Source organism: Zea mays, chromosome 3 (genome assembly GCF_902167145.1).
Source record: "Zea mays cultivar B73 chromosome 3, Zm-B73-REFERENCE-NAM-5.0, whole genome shotgun sequence".
Classification (NCBI taxonomy): Eukaryota; Viridiplantae; Streptophyta; class Magnoliopsida; order Poales; family Poaceae; genus Zea; species Zea mays.
Window position 1 is genome coordinate 36,894,738 of NC_050098.1, and position 11,082 is coordinate 36,905,819.

Consider the following 11,082-nt stretch of genomic DNA (forward strand, 5'->3'; position numbering starts at 1 on the left):
TGATGAATTGTATCTTTACGCTAGCTAACTGTCCTAAGAGTGCTGCTGCTGTCCGTAACATTCAAAGAGATTTTTCATTGTCTTTGCTTTTGTGTCCTTCAAGTGAATACCGACCAAAAGAATGATCGTATCTATTTTAATTCACATGTGACTCACACACATTTTCAAGAACTTCTCATTCGAATTGAATTGATTCTCATTCGATCGAAGTGAACTTCTCATTTGTGTGATATATAGGAACAATTTACCTCTCTATATATTCACATACGAATTCGAATTGATTCTGTTTTCGTTCGAAGTCCTACGCAACATATGACCCGTGTTTTGGAACCCGGCTGGGGTCTTTATTTTGGTTGTTCATGTATTTGTTAGGATTTATGGGCTTGGCCCAGTTAAGAAATTCTAATAAATCCAGAAAAATCTCAAAAGCCCATACAAGTGGATGACTAGGAAATTGGTGGAACCAATAGCACCATATTGCTAGTTCTAGTGGAGTAGAGCTAGCTTAAATATGGAAGCCACACTCACTCACCAAGTCATGGATGAGAGGAGAGAGTGTGGAGAGCCACACGCGCGCGCTCTCGCTCGCCTCGCCTGGGCGGGACGCACGACATGCGCGTGAATGGTCCGCCGAAATCCGGCCCCTCGCTTTGCGGGGGCGCGGCTACCTTTTGCCGTTTGATTTTTTGGTTTCTTGGCTGTTACGTTTATCCTAACCGATCGCTATAAAATCTCAACTGATCGCGAGATTTTTGTGGGCGGATAAGATCGGGGGTCGCGGACTCGGCCCTATATAAGGAGCCCGGCAGCCAGCCTCCAGCTGATCCCAGTTTCGCTTTCGCCTCTCTTCATAGCTGAGCCACCTTTTAGTTCCCTTCGTCCCGACCGCAGAGGTGCATCTGCGATCAGGAGAGCAGGTCTCCGGAACCCTTCGTCTTCTAGATCCTGCACCAGGAGAGGGCGAATAAGGTTTTTGGGAAGCGTCTTCACGCGACTGCTCATGATCTTCTGACCTCGTCGACCCTGCTGATTTCGCTACTTCGACCTCGTCGACCCTGCTGATTCCGGCACGCGCCATCTATCAGTAAGTCTAATCAGTACGCATCATCTGATTTGGCTTTTTATTTCAGTTCTTCTGATTTGGTCATGATTTATATTCGGAATTTAATTTGGAATTTGTCTAATTATTCAACAATCCAAAAACCTTATTGTATACAATTTCCTAGTTTTTCTATGGCTGCTTTTGCCGACGCGCTGAAGCCAGAAAAGTTTAATGGTATGCACTTTAAGAGATGGCAAGTCAAGGCCACGCTCTGGCTTACTGCTATGAATGTCTTCCATGTTAGTAAAGGCAGACCTGAGGGTCCACTGACTCCTGAACAGGAGAAAGAGTACGACTGAAAGGGAATTAGGCTTACACCTAGTTCCTATATAATTTTGGTGGTTGAATTGCCCAACACAAATCTTTGGACTAACTTGTTTGCCCAAGTGTATAGATGATACAGGTGTAAAAGGTTCACACTCAGCCAATAAAAAGACCAAGCTTTGGATTCAACAAAGGACCAAAGGGGCAACCGAAGGCACCCCTGGTGTGGCGCACCGGACTGTCCGGTGTGCCACCGGACATGTCCGGTGCACCAGGGGGACTCAGACTCGAACTCGCCACCTTCGGGAATTTCCGGAGGCGACTCGGCTATAATTCACCGGACTGTCCGGTGTACACCGGACAGTGTCCGGTGCGCCAAGGGAGGTCGGCCTCAGGAACTCGCCAGCTTCGGGAAAAGCCAACGACTCGTCTACTATAATTCATCGGACTGTCCGGTGTGCACCGGACTGTCCGGTGCGACTCCAGAGCAACGGCTATCTTCGCGCCAACGGCTCTCTGCCGCGCATTTAATGCGGGCTCTGCGTGCGCAGATGGCAGGCACGCCCATGCTGGCACACCTGACAGCAAACAGTACCTGTCCGGTGTGCACCGGACACCCAGGCGGGCCCACAAGTCAGAAGCTCCAACGGTCAGAATCCAACGGCAGTGATGACGTGGCAGGGGGCACCGGACTGTCCGGTGTGCACCGGACTGTCCGGTGCGCCATCGAACAGACAACCCAGCCAACGGTCAAGTTTGGTGGTTGGGGCTATAAATACCCCAACCACCCCACCATTCATTGCATCCAAGTTTTCCACTTCCCAACTACTACAAGAGCTCTAGCATTCAATTCTAGACACACCAAAGAGATCAAATCCTCTCCAAATTCCACACAACACAATAGTGACTAGAGAGAGTGATTTGCTTGTGTTCTTTCGAGCTCTTGCGCTTGGATTGCTTTCTTCGTTCTTGATTCTTTCATAGCGATCAAACTCACTTGTAATTGAGACAAGAGACACCAAACTTGTGGTGGTCCTTGTGGGAACTTTGTGTTCCAAGTGATTGAGAAGAGAAAGCTCACTCGGTCCGTGGGATCGTTTGAGAGAGGGAAGGGTTGAAAGAGACCCGGCCTTTGTGGCCTCCTCAACGGGGAGTAGGTTTGCAAGAACCAAACCTCGGTAAAACAAATCTCCGTGTCTCACTTGCTTATTCGCTTGGGATTTGTTTTGCGCCCTCTCTCGCACTCGTTTCCTTATTACTAACGCTAACCCGGCTTGTAGTTGTGTTTATATTTGTGAATTTCAGTTTCGCCCTATTCACCCCCCCTCTAGACGACTATCAATTGGTATCGGAGCCCGGTGCTTCATTAGAGCCTAACCGCTCGAAGTGATGTCGGGAGATCACGCCAAGAAGGAGATGGAGACCGGCGAAAAGCCCACTACAAGCCACGGGAGCACTTCATCGGAAGAGTCCCGCACCAAGCGAAAGGAGAAGAAGAGGTACTACAAGAAGAAGGGCGGTGATGCCCATGTTTGTCGGGAGTGGGACTCCGACGAAAGCTCAAGCGACTCCTCCTCCGACGAGGACGCCGCCAACATCGCCGTCACCAAGGGACTCCTCTTCCCCAACGTCGGCCACAAGTGCCTCATGGCAAAGGACGGCAAAAAGAAGAAGGTCAAATCCAACTCCTCCACTAAATATGAGTCTTCCAGTGATGATAATGCTAATGGTGAGGAAGATAATTTGCGTACTCTTTTTGCCAACCTTAACATGGAACAAAAGGAGAAATTAAATGAACTAATAAGTGCCATCCATGAGAAGGATGATCTCTTGGACTCCCAAGAGGATTTCCTAATCAAGGAAAATAAAAAACATGTTAAGGTTAAAAATGCTTACGCTCTACAAGTTGAAAAATGTGAAAAATTGTCTAGTGAGCTAAGCACTTGCCGTGAGATAATTGACAACCTTAGAAATGAAAATGCTAGTTTAAATGCTAAGGTTGATTCTCATGTTTGTAATGTTTCAATTCCCAATCCTAGAGATAATAATGATGATTTGCTTGCTAGGATTGAAGAATTAAACATTTCTCTTACTAGCCTTAGATTAGAGAATGAAAATTTGATTGCTAAGGCTAAAGATTGTGATGTTTGCAAAGTTACAATTGCCGATCTTAGAGATAAGAATGATATACTTCGTGCTAAGATTGTAGAACTTAATTCTTGCAAACCATCTACATCTACCATTGAGCATGTCACTATTTGTACTAGATGTAGAAATGTTGATATTGATGCTATTCATGATCATATGGTTTTAATTAAACAACAAAATGATCATATAGCAAAACTAGATGCTAAAATTGCCGAGCACAACTTAGAAAATGAGAAATTTAAATTTGCTCGTAGCATGCTTTATAATGGGAGACGCCCTCGCATTAAGGATGGCATTGGCTACCTAAGGGGAGACAATGTCAAACTTAGTGCCCCTCCTAAAAGATTGTCAAATTTTGTTAAGGGCAAGGCTCCCATGCCTCAGGATAACGAGGGTTACATTTTATACCCTGCCGGTTATCCCAAGGACAAAATTAGGAAAATTCATTCTAGGAAGTCTCACTCTGGCCCTAATCATGCTTATATGTATAAGGGTGAGACATCTAGTTCTAGGCAACCAACCCATGCTAAGTTGCCTAAGAAGAAAACTCCTAGTGCATCAAATGAACATAGTCTTTCATTTAAAACTTTTGATGCATCTTATGTTTTAACTAACAAATCCGGCAAAGTAGTTGCCAAATATGTTGGGGGCAAGCACAAGGGCTCCAAGACTTGTGTTTGGGTACCCAAAGTTCTTGTGTCTAATGCCAAAGGACCCAAAACCATTTGGGTACCTAAAGTCAAGAACTAAATTTGTGTTGTAGGTTTATACATCCGGGGGCTCAAGTTGGATACTCGACAGCGGGTGCACAAACCACATGACTGGGGAGAAAAAGATGTTCTCCTCATATGAGAAAAACCAAGATCCCCAAAGAGCGATCACATTCGGGGATGGAAATCAAGGTTTGGTCAAAGGTTTGGGTAAAATTGCTATATCTCCTGACCATTCCATTTCCAATGTTTTTCTTGTTGATTCTTTAGATTACAACTTGCTTTCTGTATCTCAATTATGTCAAATGGGCTACAACTGTCTATTCACTGATGTAGGTGTTACTGTCTTTAGAAGAAGTGATGATTCAATAGCATTTAAGGGAGTATTAGAGGGTCAGCTATACTTGGTAGATTTTGATAGAGCTGAACTCGACACTTGCTTAATTGCTAAGACTAACATGGGTTGGCTCTGGCACCGCCGACTAGCCCATGTTGGGATGAAGAATCTTCACAAGCTTCTAAAGGGAGAACACATTTTAGGATTAACAAATGTTCATTTTGAGAAAGACAGGATTTGTAGCGCATGCCAAGCAGGGAAGCAAGTTGGCACTCATCATCCACACAAGAACATAATGATGACCGACAGTCCACTAGAGCTCCTACACATGGATCTATTCGGTCCGATCGCTTACATAAGCATCGGCGGGAGTAAGTACTGTCTAGTTATTGTGGATGATTATTCTCGCTTCACTTGGGTATTCTTTTTACAGGAAAAATCTCAAACCCAAGAAACCTTAAAGGGATTCTTGAGACGGGCTCAAAATGAGTTCGCCTTAAGGATTAAGAAAATAAGAAGCGACAACGGAACGGAGTTCAAGAACTCTCAAATAGAAGGCTTCCTTGAGGAGGAGGGCATCAAGCATGAGTTCTCTTCTCCCTACACACCTCAACAAAATGGTGTTGTGGAGAGGAAGAATAGAACTCTTTTAGACATGGCGAGAACCATGCTTGATGAATACAAGACTTCGGATCGGTTTTGGGCGGAGGCAGTCAACACCGCTTGCTACGCCATCAACCGGTTATATCTTCACCGAATCCTCAAGAAGACATCATATGAACTCCTAACCGGTAAAAAGCCCAACATTTCATATTTTAGAGTTTTTGGTAGCAAATGCTTTATTCTTGTTAAGAGAGGTAGAAAATCTAAATTTGCTCCTAAGACTGTAGAAGGTTTTTTACTTGGTTATGACTCAAACACAAGGGCATATAGGGTCTTTAACAAGTCCACTGGGCTAGTTGAAGTCTCATGTGACGTTGTGTTTGATGAGACTAATGGCTCTCAAGTAGAGCAAGTTGATCTTGATGAGATAGGTGAAGAAGAGGCTCCATGCATCGCGCTAAGGAACATGTCCATTGGGGAGGTGTGTCCTAAGGAATCCGAAGAGCCTTCAAATGTACAAGATCAACCATCCTCCTCCATGCAAGCATCTCCACCGACTCAAAATGAGGATGAAGCTCAAGTTGATGAAGGAGAAGATCAAGACAATGAGCCACCTCAAGATGATGGCATTGATCAAGGGGGAGATGCAAACGAGGAAGACAAGGTGGATGAGGAACAAAGGCCGCCACACCCAAGAGTCCACCAAGCAATTCAACGAGATCACCCCGTCGACACCATCCTCGGCGACATTCATAAGGGGGTAACCACTAGATCTCGTATTGCACATTTTTGTGAGCATTACTCGTTTGTTTCCTCTATTGAGCCTCACAGGGTGGAGGAAGCACTCCAAGATTCGGATTGGGTGGTGGCAATGCAAGAGGAGCTCAACAACTTCACTAGAAATGAGGTATGGCATTTAGTTCCACGTCCTAATCAAAATGTTGTAGGAACCAAATGGGTCTTCCGCAACAAGCAAGACGAGCATGGTGTGGTGACAAGGAACAAAGCTCGACTTGTGGCCAAGGGATACTCCCAAGTCGAAGGTTTGGATTTCGGTGAAACCTATGCACCCGTAGCTAGGCTTGAGTCAATTCGCATATTATTAGCCTATGCTACTTACCACGGCTTTAAGCTTTATCAAATGGACGTGAAAAGTGCCTTCCTCAATGGACCAATCAAGGAAGAGGTCTATGTTGAGCAACCTCCCGGCTTTGAAGACAGTAAGTATCCTAATCATGTCTATAAGCTCTCTAAGGCGCTTTATGGGCTCAAGCAAGCCCCAAGAGCATGGTATGAATGCCTTAGAGATTTTCTTATTGCAAATGGATTCAAAGTCGGTAAAGCCGATCCTACACTCTTTACTAAAACTCTTGAAAATGACTTGTTTGTATGCCAAATTTATGTTGATGATATTATATTTGGGTCTACTAACGAGTCTACATGTGAAGAGTTTAGTAGGATCATGACACATAAGTTTGAGATGTCTATGATGGGGGAGTTGAAGTATTTTCTAGGATTCCAAGTGAAGCAACTCCAAGAGGGCACCTTCATCAGCCAAACAAAGTACACTCAAGACATTCTAACCAAGTTTGGGATGAAGGATGCCAAACCCATCAAGACACCCATGGGAACTAATGGGCATCTCGACCTCGACACGGGAGGTAAGTCCGTAGATCAAAAGGTATACCGGTCGATGATAGGTTCTTTACTCTATTTATGTGCATCTCGACCGGATATTATGCTTTCCGTATGCATGTGTGCAAGATTCCAAGCCGACCCTAAGGAAGCTCACCTTACGGCCGTAAAACGAATCTTGAGATATTTGGCTTATACTCCTAAGTTTGGGCTTTGGTATCCTAAGGGATCCACATTTGATTTAATTGGTTATTCCGATGCCGATTGGGCGGGGTGCAAAATCAATAGAAAGAGCACATCAGGGACTTGCCAGTTCTTGGGAAGATCCTTGGTGTCTTGGGCTTCAAAGAAGCAAAATTCGGTCGCTCTTTCCACCGCCGAAGCCGAGTATATTGCCGCAGGTCATTGTTGCGCGCAATTGCTTTGGATGAGGCAAACCCTGCGGGACTACGGTTACAAATTAACCAAAGTCCCTTTGCTATGTGACAATGAGAGTGCAATCAAAATGGCTGACAATCCCGTCGAGCATAGTCGCACTAAACACATAGCCATTCGGTATCACTTTTTAAGGGATCACCAACAAAAAGGGGATATCGAGATTTCTTATATTAACACTAAAGATCAATTAGCCGATATCTTTACCAAGCCTCTTGATGAACAATCTTTTAACAAACTTAGGCATGAGCTCAATATTCTTGATTCACGCAATTTCTTTTGCTAGATTGCACACATAGCTCTTTTACATACCTTTGATCATATCTCTCTCATATGCTATGACTAATGTGTTTTCAAGTCTATCTCAAACCAAGTCATAGGTATATCGAAAGGGAATTGGAGTCTTCGGCGAAGACAAAAAGGCTTCCACTCCGTAACTCATCCATCGTCGTCGCTCCAAGCTACTCTCCGTTCTAGGGGGAGAAAACATGAGCACCAAGCAAAGGGACTTCGTCTTTGGTATAATCTAAACTCATTTATTTATAACCAAAGGGGAAGATAGCACTTTAAGGGCTCTAATGGTTCCGTTTTTGGCGATTCATGCCAAAAAGGGGGAGAAATGAGCCCAAAGCAAAAGGACCGCACCACCAACCAATTTCAAAAACTTAGTGTTGAATATTTTCAATTAGTATCCTATTGTGTTCAAAAAAGGGAAGATAGTAGCATTTCAAAAGGCATATCAAAACCCTCTTGAACACTAAGAGGAGGATCTCATTTAGGGGGAGTTTTGTTTAAGTCAAAGGAAAAGCATTTGAAACAGGGGAGAAAATTTCAAATCTTGAAAATGCTTTGCAAAACTCTTATTCACTACCTTTGACTATTTGCAAAAGAACTTAGAAAAGATTTACAAAAGATTTTGCAAAAACAAAACATGTGGTGCTAGCGTGGTCCAAAATGTTATAAGTAAGAAACAATCCATGCATATCTTGTAAGTATTAATATTGGCTCAATTCTAAGCAACCTTTACACTTACTTTATGCAAACTAGTTCAATTATGCACTTCTATATTTGCTTTGGTTTGTGTTGGCATCAATCACCAAAAAGGGGGAGATTGAAAGGGAATTAGGCTTACACCTAGTTCCTATATAATTTTGGTGGTTGAATTGCCCAACACAAATCTTTGGACTAACTTGTTTGCCCAAGTGTATAGATGATACAGGTGTAAAAGGTTCACACTCAGCCAATAAAAAGACCAAGCTTTGGATTCAACAAAGGAGCAAAGGGGCAACCGAAGGCACCCCTGGTGTGGCGCACCGGACTGTCCGGTGTGCCACCGGACATGTCCGGTGCACCAGGGGGACTCAGACTCGAACTCGCCACCTTCGGGAATTTCCGGAGGCGACTCGGCTATAATTCACCGGACTGTCCGGTGTACACCGGACAGTGTCCGGTGCGCCAAGGGAGGTCGGCCTCAGGAACTCGCCAGCTTCGGGAAAAGCCAACGGCTCGTCCACTATAATTCACCGGACTGTCCGGTGTGCACCGGACTGTCCGGTGCGACTCCAGAGCAACGGCTATCTTCGCGCCAACGGCTCTCTGCCGCGCATTTAATGCGGGCTCTGCGTGCGCAGATGGCAGGCACGCCCATGCTGGCACACCGGACAGCAAACAGTACCTGTCCGGTGTGCACCGGACACCCAGGCGGGCCCACAAGTCAGAAGCTCCAACGGTCAGAATCCAACGGCAGTGATGACGTGGCAGGGGGCACCGGACTGTCCGGTGTGCACCGGACTGTCCGGTGCGCCATCGAACAGACAACCCAGCCAACGGTCAAGTTTGGTGGTTGGGGCTATAAATACCCCAACCACCCCACCATTCATTGCATCCAAGTTTTCCACTTCCCAACTACTACAAGAGCTCTAGCATTCAATTCTAGACACACCAAAGAGATCAAATCCTCTCCAAATTCCACACAACACAATAGTGACTAGAGAGAGTGATTTGCTTGTGTTCTTTCGAGCTCTTGCGCTTGGATTGCTTTCTTCGTTCTTGATTCTTTCATAGCGATCAAACTCACTTGTAATTGAGACAAGAGACACCAAACTTGTGGTGGTCCTTGTGGGAACTTTGTGTTCCAAGTGATTGAGAAGAGAAAGCTCACTCGGTCCGTGGGATCGTTTGAGAGAGGGAAGGGTTGAAAGAGACCCGGCCTTTGTGGCCTCCTCAACGGGGAGTAGGTTTGCAAGAACCGAACCTCGGTAAAACAAATCTCCGTGTCTCACTTGCTTATTCGCTTGGGATTTGTTTTGCGCCCTCTCTCGCACTCGTTTCCTTATTACTAACGCTAACCCGGCTTGTAGTTGTGTTTATATTTGTGAATTTCAGTTTCGCCCTATTCACCCCCCTCTAGGCGACTATCAACGACCATGCCAATACTATCTTTACGGGAGCCGTTCTTAGCGCCCTTGTTGACCGTCTGGTTGATGCGAATATTCAGTGCACAGACGGAAAAGAGTTGTGGGATGCACTTACTACTAAGTATGGTGCATCAGATGCTGGCAGTGACTTGTATATCATGGAGAACTTTCATGATTATAAGATGGTTGATAATCGCTCTATTGTAGAGCAAGCTCATGAAATACAGTGTATAGCCAAGGAGCTCGACCACCTTAAGATAGTCCTTCCTGACCGATTTGTGGCTGGGTGCATTATTGCAAAGTTGCCTTCTACATGGAGGAACTTCGCCACATCTCTGAAACATAAGAGACAGGAGATATCAGTTGAAAATCTGATAGCGTCTCTGGATGTTGAGGAGAAAGCTCGGGCTAAGGACACGGGATCTAAAGGAGGCGAGGGCCACTCCAGCGCCAACATGGTTCAAAGGAACCACAACAAGGGGAAAGGAAAGCCAACATCTAACAAGCCCAACAAAACTACCAACTTCAAGAAGAAGAAGAACAAGGCTGAATTGACATGTTTCGCATGTGGCGAGGCGGGTCATTTTTCCAAGGATTGTCCCGATCGAGCGGATCGCCGTGGCAAAAAGGGCAATGTCAACACAGTGGTCGCTAGCAATGAGGAAGACAAAGGGTATGGTAATTTACCTTTCATCTTCTCAGTATTTCAACCACCTAGCTGGTGGCTTGATACTGGTGCTAATGTTCATGTGTGTTCTGACATTAACTTGTTCTCTTCTTATCAGGGCGCCCGGGATTCTTCCGTGCTAATGGGGAATGGATCACATGCTTCTGTTCATGGCACTGGCACGGTGGATCTGAAGTTTACTTCGGGAAAGATCGTGCAGCTGAAGAACGTGCATCATGTCCCTTCTATACACAAGAATCTCGTTAGCGGAACCCTTCTATGTAGAGATGGGTTCAAGGTAGTTTTGGAGTCCAATAAATTAGTTGTGTCCAAGTCTGGACAATTTATTGGTAAAGGCTATGATTGCAGAGGCTTGTTCCGCTTTTCTTTGTTAGATTTCAATAATAAGTCTGTGAACCATATTTGTGCTAATGTTGATGATCTTGCGAGTATTTGGCATTCTCGTTTGTGTCATATTAATTTTGGCTCTATGTCTCGGCTTGCAACCATGAGTTTAATTCCGAATATCACCATAGTCAAAGGTTCTAAGTGCCATAGTTGTGTGCAGTCGAAGCAACCTCGAAAGCCTCATAAGGCTGCTGAGGAGAGACACCTGGCACCGCTAGAACTCATACATTCTGATCTTTGTGAGATGAATGGTGTGTTGACAAAAGGTGGTAAGAGATACTTCATGACATTGATTGATGATGCGTCTAGATTTTGCTATGTATACTTGCTAAAAACTAAAGATGAGGCTTTAGACT